The sequence below is a fragment of the Canis lupus genome, chromosome 18 (assembly GCF_003254725.2).
Source record: "Canis lupus dingo isolate Sandy chromosome 18, ASM325472v2, whole genome shotgun sequence".
NCBI lineage: Eukaryota > Metazoa > Chordata > Mammalia > Carnivora > Canidae > Canis > Canis lupus.
The window spans coordinates 11,312,597-11,329,561 of NC_064260.1; the positions used below are offsets into that span (position 1 = coordinate 11,312,597).

At 42.6% G+C, this 16,965-nt stretch overlaps 2 long non-coding RNA genes across 4 annotated transcripts in view; one reads left to right on the plus strand and one right to left on the minus strand.

The window, feature by feature from the left end:
• Positions 1-16,965, minus strand: part of LOC112661408 (uncharacterized) — a 75,388-nt gene that overhangs the window by 50,487 nt on the left and 7,936 nt on the right. For 2 of the 3 annotated variants that reach the window (XR_003137661.3, XR_007403517.1), the window contains exon 2: positions 9,283-9,337. The exons of the other annotated variant lie outside the window; for it this stretch is intronic. This is a non-coding gene — a long non-coding RNA (uncharacterized LOC112661408). The remainder of the gene's footprint in view (positions 1-9,282; positions 9,338-16,965) is intronic. 3 annotated transcript variants of the gene reach the window in all.
• LOC125752912 (uncharacterized) lies at positions 14,906-16,752 on the plus strand. Its single transcript, XR_007403516.1, has 3 exons — positions 14,906-15,080; positions 15,177-15,268; positions 16,082-16,752. It is a non-coding gene; the product is annotated as an uncharacterized LOC125752912 (long non-coding RNA).

Here is a 16,965-nt window from a genome sequence, read left to right on the forward strand (position 1 = left end):
TATTACTGTTGCAGTGAGGGAGGGAACATAACAAAAAAATCTGTGGGAAGACAAGGTAGCAGGTGAGGGATAGAGCCTTCTCACACACACAGGAAGCAGCCTGCCTCACAGTTGCTTTACTCTTGTCAGATAATACACCTCAAATAGGACATTTTCTTCTTCTGAGAATGTCTGCCTGCGTTACAGCCAAAAAGAAATCTGGTACAGGAGAATGAGGGGCACAAAATTTTAAGGAAAGGTTGTGCCCCACATCTTAACCTCATAAATATTAACTCATAAATGTCACACAATTCAGGTCAAGTTTGTGGTAACATAAACAGATAAAGGTATCACTGTTGGGAAGCTTCACTTTCCAGTTTATTAATTTGTTGTAAAGACACTGGGGCAGATTAAATGCCTTCTCACTCAGAAATGAGTCTGAGGAAGGAGATCATACTATGTCTTCCTGTTTCTGGGCTTACTCTCCTCCTGTCACGCTAATGGAATTTGATCCCCAAGGAGCTGACATGTCTTGGAATTATTTGGGAGCCCTAAATAAAGCCAAACATTTAATTAAAACATAATATTATGTATGTTTTGCACAATTTATTTATTTTATTTTTTTTATAAATTTTTATTTATTTATGATAGTCTCACAGAGAGAGAGAGAGGCAGAGACACAGGCAGAGGGAGAAGCAGGCTCCATGCACCGGGAGCCCGACGTGGGATTCGATCCCGGGTCTTCCAGGATCGCGCCCTGGGACAAAGGCAGGCACCAAACCGCTGCGCCACCCAGGGATCCCTGTTTTGCACAATTTAAAAGTGAATGATAGCAAGGCCTCATTGCTATCATAAACAAATCTCATGGATGCCAACTATAAAACTGGACTAGGTCAACAAAACTAACCATTTCAGTGTTTGGGAAATGTCCAAATGCATGCAACAGTCTGAGAAGCATTTACACTTGAAAAGCTGCAGAATTCAGGGAACAACAGCAGTACACTTGCCTACAGTGGCTGCTGTGCTTTCCCCACACAGCATCATAGACATGAAGTTTCTTCTAAAATTGAACAGGCATGAGGACTGGCAGCAAATCACACAGTGTAAGGGAGTTCAGTTAATTTGTGGTGAGGAATGATGTAATGGTGAACTGACAATCTGTGTGGTATGTAAGCAGGAAGTCCAGGGGGTCTGCTGCTCTGATGTTGTGGTCATGGCTATAGCAAGCATGTGTTTAGCTAAAGCTGTGTGCATGCTTAGCAGCACTCAAAAGAGCTCAAACCTTCCAAGTACTGCTGGTGGACCTTGAGGTGATTGGCATATGCAGAGGAGCCATGGAAAGACTCAGAAAAAGTATAGCTGGGAAGACTTTACTTTAGCCCATGAAGTCTATGTGCTAATTGCCTAAAATATAAATATGCTACCCAATACTTACTACAAAAGCATTTAGTGGACAATAAAAATTTTAATCAAGTTACTTGAGCATAATCCCTATCAAATCTTAGTTTTCACTGAGCTGTGTGGACATGGGGTAATCCTCTGGAAGCTAGGCTGAAAAATAAGGAAATTAAAAGAGAAAACAGGAGTCATGAAACACCACGTACTGCAGAGAATATAATATCACAGATTTAGTCCAAGCAACATTCTTAGAATACAAACAGCAATGAAACAACATTTTGGGGAAAAATCACAATCTAGAGTTGCTGCAATATGTTTTCAACAAAATATTTTTTATTTTTTAAAGTTTTTTCAACAAAATATTTTTTAATAAAAAAATAAGAAGATGGGCAAAAAATCAGATAAGTGTGACTCTTATTAGGGGGAAACCCCCCACAACTCCATACAAGCTGTCCTTGAGTGTGTCCAGATATTTTCTTTAGTGAAGATTTCAAAGTGGCTATTACATATTTGTTCAAAAAGAAAATAGGAAACCATGTTTAAAGAGTTAAGGGAAAGTATGACAATAAAAAATCAGCAAATAGGTATTCCAGTGAAGGATACAAAAATTACAAAACAGAACATACATTTAAACAAATAAAATCTACATTAGGAAAGCTTTATACCTGAACTATTCACTAGAGAGCTTTAAGAGAATATTCCAGTTGGCAGAAAAAATAATCTCAATACAAGTGAACTTCTTCAACTTGATAAAGGGCGTCTGTGAAAACCCATAGCTGACATCATACTTAATGTTGAAACAGTGAATGCTTTTCCCCAAAGACAAGGAACGAGAGATGGATGTCTGCTCTGGACATTTCTATTCAACCTGGCATTAAGTGTTCTAGAAAGTGCACCTAGAAAAAAATGTAAAGATCTCTAGCAGATTGAAAAGTAAAAATAAAAATGTCTTCACCACAGATGACATGATCCTGTATGTAGATAATTCCATAGGACCTACATGCATACAAACCAAAACTAGAACTCATAAACAAGGTCACCATCATTGTACAAAATATCAGTTGTATTTCTATAAGCTAGCATGAACAACTTGAAAATGAAATTAAAGAAATGATTCCATTTATGATAGAACTGAAAAGAATAAACATTTAGGAATTAATTTAAAACAATAGGAGCAAATCTTGTATTTTGACAAGTGTGACAAGTTAATTCAGTGCAAGATGGGATAGTCTTTTGAACAAATGGCTCAGCTACAGCTGGATAACCAGAGGCAGAAGAATAAACTTAATTTTTTTACATTCTCCATATATGAAAATTAATTCATGATGCACCATAATATTTTTTTTCTTGGACCATAATCTTAATGGGAGAGCTAACACTATAAAATCTTCTAGAAGAAAACAAAGGAGAAAATCTGTGATACCGGATTAAGGCAAGGAGTTCTTAGATATGACCCCAAACACACAATCCTTAAAAGAAAAATTTCTGATGAACTAGATTGTATCAAAATTAAAAACATGTGTATGGAGTGTCCAGGTGGTCAGTGGTTTGGGCGTATGACTTTTAGTTTTGGCTCAGGTTATGGTCTTATGGTCATGGGATCAATCTCCATGTTGGGCTCCTAACTACTGGTGAAGTCTGCTTGAATTCTCTCACTCCCTCTCCCTCTGCCCCTCCCCACCACTTGCACACACATTAATTCTCTCTTTGTCTTAAATAAATAAATAAATAAATAAATAAATAAATAAATAAATAAACAAGCAAGGAAGCAAGCTTCAAAAGGTTCCGTGAAGAACATGAAAAGCCTACAGTTTGGGAAGGACATATTTGTGAATCATATGAAGGATTTTTATCTGATAAAGGACTATCATCTAGAATGTATGAAGAACTGCTATGAAGAGAAACAACATAACTATAAAAAATAAAAAAAAAGCTTAAAATACACATTTCTCCAAAGGAGGGATATGAATAACTAATAAGCACATGAAAACAATTTCAACCTCACCATTCATTAGGGGCATGGGAATGAAATCCACAAGTAGATGCCACTGCATGCTTGCTAGAATGTCTATCATCTAAAAGACAACTTCTAACATGTGTCAGTAAGAATAGGGAGAAGCAAACCCTTTTTTAAAAAACAAAGTAAATACACATATATACTTACATACATTAAGGCAAAATAATACAGTTTTTGTGTTACCGAGCTGAACGTTGAAAAAAGAACGTAAGTGAAATAAACTGGTTTGGGTACATATCCACGTGCTTTGTAATCTGTGCCTGACTCAGTTATGTCCTTGGCATTTTCTTGGAGAAAGAATTTTTCTTTCCGCGGGGCCTATTTTTAATTGTCCCGTGTAACTGCTGAATTCTTTCCCTTTCAATTTTACAGTTGATAAATTGAAATTAGCACCTTCAGTTGACCCTTCTCTTAGACTAGAACATATTTAATTACGAAAATGTGTCTGGGACAGGTGCTCAGGTGCCTAATACACTCCGAGCAAGTTCTGAAAAAATGGGGGACTATTCTCAAGTCCAAGTCTTTGCGTATAAAATGATGTAAACATTTTAGCCCAGATATTTTCAAAGGTGGTGCTTTCATGCCTTTTTTCTTTTTTCTCTTTTTTTTTTATATTTTATTGGTGTTCAATTTACTAACATACAGAATAACACCCAGTGCCCGTCACCCATTCACTCCCACCCCCCGCCCTCCTCCCCTTCTACCACCCCTAGTTCGTTTCCCAGAGTTAGCAGTCTTTTTTTTTTTTTAATTTTTATTTATTTATGATAGTCACAGAGAGAGAGAGAGGCGCAGAGACACAGGCAGAGGGAGAAGCAGGCTCCATGCACCGGGAGCCCGATGTGGGATTCGATCCCGGGTCTCCAGGATCGCGCCCTGGGCCAAAGGCAGGCGCCAAACCGCTGCGCCACCCAGGGATCCCCCAGAGTTAGCAGTCTTTACGTTCTGTCTCCCTTTCTGATATTTCCCACACATTTCTTCTCCCTTCCCTTATTTTCCCTTTCACTATTATTTATATTCCCCAAATGAATGAGAACATATAATGTTTGTCCTTCTCCGACTGACTTACTTCACTCAGCATAATACCCTCCAGTTCCATCCACGTTGAAGCAAATGGTGGGTATTTGTCATTTCTAATAGCTGAGTAATATTCCATTGTATACATAAACCACATCTTCTTTATCCATTCATCTTTCGTTGGACACCGAGGCTCCTTCCACAGTTTGGCTATCGTGGCCATTGCTGCTAGAAACATCGGGGTGCAGGTGTCCCGGCGTTTCATTGCATTTGTATCTTTGAAAACAATTTTTAAAAAAGATTTTATTTATTTATTCATGAGACACACAGAGAGAGGCAGAGACACAGGCAGAGGGAGAAGCAGGCTCCATGCAGGAGCCCGATGGGGGACTCGATCCCAGGACTCCGGGATCGCACCATGAGCCAAAGGCAGATGCTCAACCACTGAGCCCCCCTGGCCTCCCTGAAAACAATTTTTTAACTAGAGCTACTTCACTATGACTCCATCACTATACTATGGCCACTCTGTTGGTGTGTGTACATAGAGTTAATAAATACATCATTTTTTTGGAAAACAGCTTTGGACGAGAACTGCTTTATCTCTCCACCGCTAAAATATGGTCAGTTGGTTTAAAGCTACCTGGTTTGTGGGCATTCATTTCAGCAGCCGCAGGTAGCAGGTGCACCCAGTAAACCTGATCTCGGATGCATGGGGAGGGGGGGGGCCAGCACTCTGCTGTACTGCATACCTGTCTGCAGAGCTGCGTCCTGAGACTGAGGGGGCCTCACGCCAGGCCTTCCTGTGCCCTTCTCTGCACATGCTGACCAAGTTCTAGCCACCAAGGAAAAGCCGCACGTTAGCTTTGTCTCGGCCCCTGTCCTTCCCGATGCCGGGGCTGGAGGGACACCTGGATGCCCAGGTCTGAGCTTTCAGCATCGGACCACACCTGTCATCTGCGGAGGTTCCGAGACTCCACTGGGCTCCCGGACATTTGATCCTGACAACTGGCTGCAGGAGCAGTCATGGAGCCGTGCCCGTGAACAGATGAACAAACTGAGGCAAAGATACGACACTGGGCCCTTTGAAGACAGAGGAAGGGGCCATGAGCCAAGAGGCACAGCAGCCTCCAGACGGGGGTAGAAAGCAAGGAATGGATTCTCCTCTGGAGCCCCCAGAAGGAACACAGCCCTGCGGACACCCTGATTTTAGCCTGGTGGGATTGATTTTGGACATTTGACTTCTGTCGTACAACTGTACAACAATAAAATTGTGTTGGTAGAAAAAAAAAAAAACAAAGTAAATATAATTAACATGAACTGCTATATTAGTTTCAGGTATATAATATAATAATTCAACACTTGTATGAATTACTCAGTGCTCATCACAATGACTGCTCTTAATCCCCCTTACCTATTTTCCCCAGACCCACCCACTTCCCCTCTGGAAACCATCGCTTTGTTCTCTTTCTGTTTTTCTTTGTCTCTTTTTTCTTTGTTTCATCTTCTGTTTTGTTTCTTACATTCCACATAGTAGTGAAATCATATGGTAATTGTTTTTCTCTTTCTGACTTATTTTACTTAGCATTGTACTCTCTTAGTGCATCCATGTTGTTGCGAAGAGAAAAATCTCATTTTTTTAAATGTCTGAATAACATTCCCCATATATACCAGGAGAAATGAAGTCTCACACACTGCTAGAGGCGACATAAGATGGTATAGCAACTTTGGAGAACACTTTGATGATGACTTAAAAATTCAACTGAAACTCACCAAAAGACCCAGCGAATCTTCTTTCTTAGAAAAATGAAAACAAATATCCCACAAAGACATGCATGACAAAGTTCATAGTGGGATTAGTCATAATAGCAAAAATTGGCAGCAATTCCAATATCCATCCATTGGTATATTAACAAAATGCTGTCATCCATGCACTGGAATAGTATTCAGCAATACAAAGGGACAAACTACTTATGCATGTTACAACACTTATGACACTCAAACTCCGTACGCTAAGTAGAAGAAGCCAGATGCAAAAAAATTATATATTGTATGATTTCACACATATTGATTGTACAAAAATGGTAAATAAAATGAAAAGCTGGTCAGTGGTTTATCCAGGACTGGAAGTAAAAGCAGGGATTAACTGCAAATAAGAAAGCTTTCCTGGATGACAAATTTTCTGTAAAATTGTATTGTGATGTTGGTTTAAAAAGTATACATTTATTAAAAACCATTTAAGCACACATTTATAATGGATGAATTTTATGGTGTGCAAATTATATCCCACTAAAGCTATTTTTTTAAAAAATCAAGGTTAAGTAATATCCTCACCTGTAATATCGCAATACCTTTCAAACTTTTTATTAAAAATTAGAAAAATTGCTTTTCATATCTGCTGAGTGTGTACAGGGGACTCTCTAATTGATCATTTAAGCAAGAACAGTTAGGAGAGATTAAAGAGTTCTAAGAATAATACCATAGGGCCACAGGAGTTAGCCAAGACAGTCCCAGGCAGGCCAGGAGGTATGACTGATTATTTTTAGCAGGTGTCAAATTCAAATTTCAGTGCCTTCATTGAGACTTGCTTGGCACAGATTATATCATGCAACTGAGCTATTCTTCACTTTAAATTAGTCTTCCCATGAGTCAGGAGGTGACAAACTACCTTTTCCTCGGGATCACAATGGGTTCACTTTGGCTGTCTGACCATGTAAAACACTTTCATCTCAATAGTCTGACAGCCTCAATTATGCTTCTTCCTTCCTTCCGGCTGTCTGACCATGTAAAACACTTTCATCTCAATAGTCTGACAGCCTCAATTATGCTTCTTCCTTCCTTCCACTGAATAAACAGGTAAGCAGGACATACAAGCAAACCTGCAAACAAACCACCTGTATATCTTTCAAAGTATCTAACAAAAGGTGCTAATTTTCCAAATCTCTAAGATACTAAAAGTCAAGCCATTCCTTTAGAAGGAAAAATGCTAACATTTTAATTTTTGGTGACTCTGATTTATTTCTCTTCCTTTCATCCATTCCTTCCACAGCTATAAATGTACTCTGTGCCAGCACCACACTAGGTGCAGGAGAAAGTCAGGAGAAGGCAAGCAGCCCCCAGATGCCCTCTTCTCCACCAGGGGCCAACCAGCGCCGCATCAGTCCCAGGGCAGCAGAAGCACAGACGCCTGTTCTGTTTAATTTTCAACCACTGGCCTCATGAGCCAACAGTGCTTTAGAGTTGAATCTTCCTTTCTAGGCACAGTTTTTAATTCCAATAACAGTTTTTAATTATAATTCTTTCCTAACTTGAAGGTTCAGCCAATGAAAATATAATACAATAAAGTAAGTCACTTTGAACACTCCTTCTCTCCTACTACACACTTGCATTTTGTCTTGAACAAAGCAGCTTCCCAGCAGAGCACCCTGACCAGGTTTGTTCCAGATCAGCTCCGGAACCCAATGAAATGGAAATGCTCCCAACTACCACTAGGTGGGAGTACAAGTCAGAGGCAGGAAGCCAGTGGATTCAGACCTGGGAGCTTGAAGAAGAATGTCTAAGTTGGGATTCCTCCTGTTTATCCTGCCGCTCTGAACTTCTAATTAAGTAAACACATCACTACTGAGAACTCTTATTAGAACAATAAAAGCTATGCAAAATGCTCAATTAAATATGAACTTCCGTTTTTTAAAAGAACAAGTCCTATGACATATAAAAAACTCCATAAAATAACCCTCATAATGAGGTGTGCAAAATTTAATACTTGTTTGAGGTTCTCCTGAGTGAGAAAGAGATTTTCTGCTGGTTCATATCTGCATTTCATCTGACTCTATGCTTTTGTGTTTTAATCTGCTTTTATTTTTTAAAGATTTATTTATTTATTTTAGAGAGAGAGAGCAGGGGAAGGGGCAGAGGGAGAAAATATCCAAGCAGACTTCCATGGGGCAGGTGCGATCAGCAGGAGAAGCCAAAGGAGTAAATGTACATTGTGAGCTTGCACCCATCCCGCCACCATAGGGAGCACAGACCCACAGGCCGGTGTCCTACAGGCCCCAGGAGACCAGACAAAAGGACCAGAGAGAAGAAAGGGACGATGGACACAAGAGGCTCATGTGAGGAGAGCGCTGAGAGCAACAGAATGTGGTCATCAGAAGCCAGAGAAATGACTCAGATGGAATAACATAGACTTTACAGTAGGTGCTGTGAGCAGGGAAAGAGGTGGAGGGATAGGGATAGAAGGTAATGGAGAAAAGAGAGATGTAAATAAAGGAACTAGGTAGTAGAGATGGACAGACAGACATAGGGAGACGGGAGTACAGAGACAGATGGGGAGGGGAGGAGGGGGAGATGGGGGAGCCAGAGGGGAGAGAGAGAGAAATAAAGCAGGACAAGGAGACCCAGCTGGAACGGGAGATGGAGAGACAAGGACACAGAGGGAAGGATGGCAATAGACGTGAGACAGAGAGGAGTGTGGACACAACCGTGGGGACAGAGGGCCTGAGGGGGGAAAACAGGGGGAGAGGGATGTGGGGGGGCCAGCAGGAGCAGCACCAGAGCCAGGGCAGGAGCTGGGAGCCCCTGATGACCCTTGTCTGCACCCAGGATCTCCTTGGGGGTGCACAGGGGTGATTTCCTCATTCTCGACTTTTCTCTAACCTCTCCTGCACTCAGGGTGGTAATAATTCCCTCAGGAAGAGCTGCCATTGGTAAGGCCCGTGCTAGCCTGGGACATGGTCCGTGTGGGGACGGGCAGGAAGGTGGTCGGTTCCTTTATGACTGTGTGATTTCTCTTTGCCATCATTTCTCAGCTGAGCCCTGGGACTTGGAGTAGGAAGTGGTGTTTAATACCATAATATAGATGCTGGGGTACTCACCTCTGGATTCATATGGCTTTCCCCTTTTTCGGTGGTATCTAAAAAGGGGTAATACCTAGAGACATGAATTCAAATGATAGATCAGAGTTTTTACTAATCTTTAAAAATTGTGTATTTGTGGGCAGCCTGGGTGGCTCAGCGGTTTAGCGCTGCCTCAGCCTAGGGCGTGATCCTGGAGACCCAGGATCGAGTCCCACGTCGGGTTCCCTGTGTGGAATCTGCTTCTCCCTCTGCTCCCCCCCTCTGTCTCTCATGAATAAATAAATAAAATCTTTTAAAAAATTATATATTTGCATTTTTCCCTTACACTGACATTTTTCTGCCTAATGTTGTCAACATAAATTTTTAAAAAATACGTAAATATCAGTGAGTCATAATCACCACTAACAATAGGCCCAGAGGATGAAATTTAAGATTTTTCTCTCTCCCTCTCACTCCCCACACTGTCTCTAGGGGACCCTGTGCCTATGAATAAAATCTAGTAGCAAGAGTACACTCCATTCTGTGCTGTAGCTTTAAATTTTTTTCTAGCATTCTGGTGGAGGAGATTTCTCTAATTACTTGTTTGTTTTGAGAATTCTTTTTCCAGGGCACCTGCATAGCTCTGTTGGCTAAGCATCTGCATTAGGCTTAGGTCATGATCCCAGGGCCCTGCTCAGTGGGGAGCCTGCTTCTCCCTCTTCCCTGCTATTCCCCACAGCTCGTGCTCTCAGGCTCTATCGCTCTGTCAAATAAATAAATGAAATCTTCTAAGAAAAAGGAAAAAATATTTGAACTCTAGTGTGATGGCAGTTTTATACTTTCTTAAGTCCAAAAACATGAGGGGCACTTGGGTGACTTAGCAGCTGAGCCTTTGGCTCAGGGCGTAATCTCAGAGTCCTAGGATTGAGTCCCACATCCAGCTCCCCCGCAGGGAGCCTGTTTCTCTCTCTGCCTATGTCTCTGCCTCTCTCTGTGTGTCTCTCATGAATAAATAAATAAAATCTTTTTAAAAAGTCCAAAAACATGAGACTCATGTGCCAGTATGGATTTCCTGGGACTCCAAGATAGTGAGGTTGCCTGGGATAGTCTGCTCTCAGAGCTGCTCCTGGGGCAGCCTCCTGTCCCCTGCACATGGGGTTCTTGAGCACAGGACAGTCAGCCAGTGTCCCTGCGCTTCCTTACTTCCCAGCCTCTGTGAAGGCACTTGAGATTACTGTTCTCTTTAATGATAGCCATTTTTTAAAAAAATTATTTGTTTATTTGAAAGGGAGCACAAGCAGAGGCAGGAGCGGAGGGAGAAGTAGACTCCCCCTTGAGCAGGGAACATGATGCCTGACTGGATCCCAGGACCCTGTGATCATGACCTGAGCTGAAGGCAGATCTTAACCGACTGAGCCACCCAGGAGCCCTGATAATAGTCATTCTAACAACTGTGAGACCATACCTCCTTGTGGATTTGATTTGCATTTCCCTGAATTATTTCAGACAAATAACAAATAATTTAGTTTGTGTTCCAATATTGCATAGCACTTCGTACTTATTTTTCCATTAAATCTGGCAACCCTATGTGAGGCTGCCTTTTTTCCTTGAAGAGAAAAAGACATTATCTAGCAAATTAATTTTCTGTGAGCACACGTATACACTTACACACACTCACACACATTTCTGTATATCTACTGAGCAGAGTCAAATGAAGACCAACATAACTGATCCTACTTTCTTCTAATAAGCCCATTTAATGATGATCACATTTGTTAAGCTATTTTAAAAAGGTCAATGTGGGGAATGTTCAAGTGGCCCGTCATCATCTGTTGACTGAGAATACTAATGTGTCTCACAGAATTTTAATATTTTCAAGAATTCCAAAATTGAAATTTATGTTTGAAAAAGGGACCTGGCCCCATCCCTGACACGTGGTGGGTGCTCTGCATGTAGTGACTGAATTTGAAATGCCAGGTCCGCTCAATGAGAGGTGTGCACAATGGAGAGGAGGGCATGGGGGCTCGAATCCTGCCTCAGCTGCTCGTGGTCCTGTCATATTGAATGAGTCACCTGCTTTGGGAAGCTGTTTTCTCATCTTTAAAGATGAGAATTAATGAGGCTTCTGGGGAAAAAAATGAGGTTTCTGGAATGAGGCTTTCATTTTCATTTTTAAGTGTCTAAACTTCTGTGATTCTGTAGTGAAGTGTGAATGTCCAGGATACTACCTATGATATGTTTTTAAAATGGGGTTAATAATCTAACAAATGAAACATATTTTTAAGAAAAAGTGTGTATTCAACTCAAAGTATTATAAACATGTAAATTGAATATAAAAGTGAGACTATTTTATAGAGAGTTCTCTCATCAAAACATATCAATGGCTTTCCTGTTGTGAGTTTTCTGGGCTTGTCCAGTTTACTAAGCGTTGACATCACATGTGCATCCAATTTATTTCCTGTGACCTAGTGAAGAAGTCAAACTGGATTAGATCTCAGACGCTCCCATGGTCAGAAGGGAGCTGTCTCAGGTCGGGGAAAGCAGGCAAGCCTCTCAGAGGTTAAAGGAAAATGTCCAAGCTTCATCACCTGGCTCTTTGCACAGGGTCAGCCTGAGTCCACACCTGCTCTGACCCACCTGCCTCTCCCCTGGGGCTGAAGTCTGGGGCCATCAGAGCAGTTGTATTCATGGCAGCAGCAGGATGACCTGGGAGGACAGGAAGTTCTGCTCCCTCAAGAGCCACCTGATTTCTCTCTTCTGGAGACCAGGGGGGTCTTGCTCAGATCTCCCTAACACCTCATAAGGCTATTATCTGTGACCCGTTCAAAAGGTTTTTCATATTACTTTTTAAAATTGTGCAATTTTTAACAAATATGATCTTTTAGTGCCATGTAAGGAAGAGCACAGATACACTGCAGCAGGAAGAGAAGTAGAGGACAGGAAAGCAATTATCACCTGTTCAAATGCATTTCCAGGCCCAGCATGGACCTTCTATACTCTAGGGTGTCAAGCCAGCAAACTGAAATTTAGGGAACTCTCCTGTCCCTGTAAATGCTGCCCTTGACCAAAAACAGACTATCCCAGCCAGCCAGGCTCCAAACACCAACAATCTATAAGATCAGATATGTACCCTCAAGCAATCAGCCTAACTCAAATACTCTCTCTTCAATCCCTGACTGACCTGCCAGCCTTGTGAGGAAATCCCTGACCTCCTAGCTCATCCTGCCTGTTCCCTCTGGGCTGCTTCTAAGGATAAAACTCCCTCATGCCCTGAATCCCTGAGGCAGAGTGCTCCACTGCTTGTGAGGCCCTGAACTCCCCAATCCATGGATTGTTCTTCTTTGGATAAAGCACACCACACTCTACAGACTAAATTGTTTCACTTTTTTTGATTGACACACCCAGGAGCTAGCTTGTTTGGTTGAAGGTTTGGGGCAGACTCTTTATACATTAAGGCTGATCATGGCCAACAGGTGTTGAGCCTTTAATGTCAGCAATGTTTGAAGACAAATATCAACAGTAATTGAGAGAAACAGAGTTTTGAAGGCTGACAATGAGAAATAAAATTTATTTTCATAAAAGAAAAAAGAAGTTGTGGATTTTCTTCCCAAAAGTAAGATAATCTAATTGGTGAGATTAGATTAGATTTTTCTCTAGAATGGGAGAGAGCAGGAAGAAAAGAGTTCACCCACATTCTCAACCACATTGCTCACTCTCTATATTGAGAGTCTTTCCACATGTCGTTCTGCTGTGCAGATGTCACCCCCATTGTCACTTTCTTTTCCACTTAACATTTTATTTTTTACTTTTTTTGTTTTTTAATAATAAATTTATTTTTTATTGGTGTTCAATTTGCCAACATACAGAATAACACCCAGTGCTCATCCCGTCAAGTGCCCCCCTCAGTGCCCATCACCCATTCACCCCCACCCCCCACCTTCCTCCCCTTCCACCATCCCTAGTTCGTTTCCCAGAGTTAGGAGTCTCTATGTTCTGTCTCCCTTTCTGATATTTCCTACCCATTTCTTCTCCCTTCCCTTCTATTCCCTTTCACTATTATTTCTATTCCCCAAATGAATGGGACCATATAATGTTTGTCCTTCTCCAATTGACTTATTTAACTTAGCATAATACCCTCCAGTTCCATCCATGTTGAAGCAAATGGTGGGTATTTGTCATTTCTAATGGCTGAGGAATATTCCATTGTATACATAGACCACATCTTCTTTATCCATTCATCTTTTCGATGGACACCGAGGCTCCTTCCACAGTTTGGCTATTGTGGACATTGCTGCTAGAAACATCAGGGTGCAGGTGTCCCAGCGTTTCATCTTAACATTTTAGCACAGCTGCCCTAGACACCTGCTGAGGGCCTGAATAATGAGCCTGGAACATTATTGTAGCAGAGTATTCTAGTCACCAGTTCATCAGCTCAGCACAACCTCAGAGCCTGCATTTGGAGACACATGAGCCTTGAATCTTGGCTATAGCTCAGCATATCTGCCTTTCAGTTTTTATCAGGAGGAGGAGGTCAGGAGCTGGATCTGGTACTGGGTACTGAAGAACCCAAGTCTCCCTGTCCCCCGAGTCTGCTTCCTGGCCATCCCCACTGTCTTCTCCTTCCAGGCTGGTGGGCTAGCATTAGCCTAATTAATTACCAAAACTACACCAAGGAGATCTTTTTATACTTGGGATAAGAGAAAAGGAAACTTCATTTCAGTTGGAAGTCAAAGCTACCTTGACTTCTCAAAGCTTCATTTCAGATGCAGTCCTCAGCTGACCCTTCCTGACACCCTGCCTTTACCATTTCTGAGGACCTGACCCTAGAACTGCAGCTCCCAGTCTCCCCCACTCTGCCCCTGTCTGCACTACCCCTGGGTCAATGCAATCTTCTTCCTTTGGCCACACACACACACACACACACACACACACACACACATCTGATTTTTCATAATTCTACACTATGAGGCCCCATCACCTATTGCAACCAGTCCAGGTTTAAGATGAAACCCCAACACTTCTTGAGCATTTTCTATGCATCTGGGACAAACTATATGCTTTGCTCTCCTTCCCTGTTCACACTGCATGCAACCTAATGAGGTTCCTTTTGACATATGAGGAAAAGGAGTAGAAACAGCTTGCCCAAGACTACACAGCTATCACATTATGTTAGGACATTTAAGTCCTCCAGTGAGATCTCTGGGAGAAATTCTCCAATGCTAGCTCAAGGAACCTGCTGTCTTTTCAGCAGAGAGCTCTGTGCTTGTCCTGACTCCCAAGCAGGCTGCACACACATTCCCGTTAGTACCAAGTGGCCAATTGAGGCTTGAGAGTCGTCCCCAGCCAGACCTGGGAACCTCCCCACCCAATACCCAGTAGACATGCAGTCTTGGAAAGGTACTTAAAATACCAACCAGAATTTCCCCATTTCTAAATTGAGGGAAGTAGCATTCATCCCACAGGATGAATTTCAAGATTTAATCAAACAATGAACAGAAACCAATTAGTGTGGTGCTCAGATGTAGTGGATGTCCAATCAAGGATTGCTGTTCTCACTGGTGCTGTCATGCACCAACATTGCTCAGTGTTTTTCAGCACCCTGAGCACTGATGTTCCCTCCCCCACTGTGGTCAGACCTGTCCCTGCCCTCTGGCACCTCCCACTCTCCAGCTTCTCTAGTACCTGCAGGTGCCTCAGGGAAGCTGAGGCTCAGATCTAACCTGCCCTCTGCCATCCACCGGAGTAGTCTCCCAGGTCCCCCTGGGCTTCTCTCCACCAGGCAGGAACCTGAACCATGCTGAGTTCCCTTGCTGTCCTGTGTGTCCTCCTGTTTCCCGGTAAGTCCTGACTCCCTCCACAATGCAGGGTGTGGGGGATGCCCTGAGTCTCCTGGCCATCCCTGTCTCACTGCTATCCCTCTCTCCCTCTTTCAGGTGGTGCAGCGGGGCTCAAGCTGGAGCAGACTCCTGTGGTCGTGGGGCGCTTGGGCACCTTGGCCACCCTGCCGTGCACAGTGGATACCTCGGTGAGCTACATCCACTGGTACTTCCACAAGGAGGATACAGCCCCCAAGAGGCTCCTCTACCTAGACATGTCCAGGTCGTATGTGCAGAGGGATATATTCGTGAAAGCAGACAAAGTCAACGCCAAGAAAGGCAGGAACAGTTACAGCTGTAACCTGTTGTTGCAGAAACTGGAGAAGAGTGATGAGGGCGTGTACTACTGCGCTGCCTGGGAAGCGCACAGCCACTCCTGCTGCCCTGGCCCCTGTGCAAAAAGGTCTCCATATCCTAGGGCCCTCCATACCTGGCACCTTCCCCTGACTCTGGGTCCCTGGAGTTACCTTGGGGTTAGGCCTTAGGACCCCAGCATCTGGCAGGTGCCCCCTTCTTGGGTCCACTCTATATAACCCTGGAGGCTAAGGAGCCCCTGGTACTCAGGTTGGCTCAGACCCAGGAAGCTGTCCAGCCTGGGGGGACTTTTCTAAAGATTGTCAGGGGCAATGTTTCTGAAGCATTTGGAGTAGAATCCGTGCTGCTCGATGTAGTAGCCACTAGTCACAGGTGGGTACTGACCACTTGAAATGTAGCTAGCGCACTAGTCCAAGCTGAGATGGCTACTTGTGTACCATACAAACCATGTTCTGGAGACTATAAAAAATGATGAAATATTTTCTTAGTAATATCTATACTGATTAGATGTTGAAATACTATTTTGGATATCTCACAGTAAATAAAAGCAATGCTAGAATTTCATTTGTTTCTTTAGTCTTTTAAAAATGCAGCAGTATGAAAATGTTTGTCTCCATTTGTGATTTGTATTTATTTCTACTGAACAGAGCTGTGACAGACTGGTGATGGAAGAATCTGACCACCTGCGTGAAGAATGTGGGAATGAAATATGATGCAAATCATTTCAAGAGTGAAAGACTCTGGAGATTTACCACAAAATGTTTGAAGGCTCAGACTGGGAGTCACCTCCTGATTCCAGTTTCTATGTTGCTGCCCTGCCCCCTACTAGTTACTTGCAGTGGAGAGTCAGGGAGTAGAGGCTCAGGAAGCTGAGGGCTAACTTCTCAGCACCTTCGTGCACTGGCATGTCTGGGGCTCAACTCCTGTGAGGGGACATGATCCTCAGGGAGGTTGATGCATCAGCCCTGGGTGAGACCTGGGGACCTCCACCTTCTGCTTCTGCTTGAATGCTACTCCATATGATTTGGTCTATATTCCCTGGACCTCTGTTCTCTGCTCTGTAAAATGAGGTGGTTTAACTGCCACAGTTGTGTGACTGATTTCTGTATCAAACCAAAATTGTATCAATAAGATATCACTATACTTACTAACTTCTTATAAAATTAGTCAACTTCTTGAGAAAGAAAAAAGAATGAAGGAAAAAGAAAAGAAGAGCCATATTACTGATTCTCTAGGAATACCTCTGTGGCAGTATGTGGGGAAAAGAAAAAGCTCTGTGAGAAAGTCTAATTGAATTAAATGCATTTTCATTTGAAAATTCAAATTTTATGTAAAATGCAAATTGCATTGGTGAAAATGATTACTGTAAGGAAAGTCTACATGATCTGAAGGAAATTGGTCCCTCAGATTCACTAACTCCCCATTTATCTCTCTGAGCCTCTGCTTTTGTGGTGAGAGATTTGTATTTAAGATAGGCATGTCTGTACAAGAGCCCAACCAACACTTCAACCCTCTACTGAAGGCCTGGGTC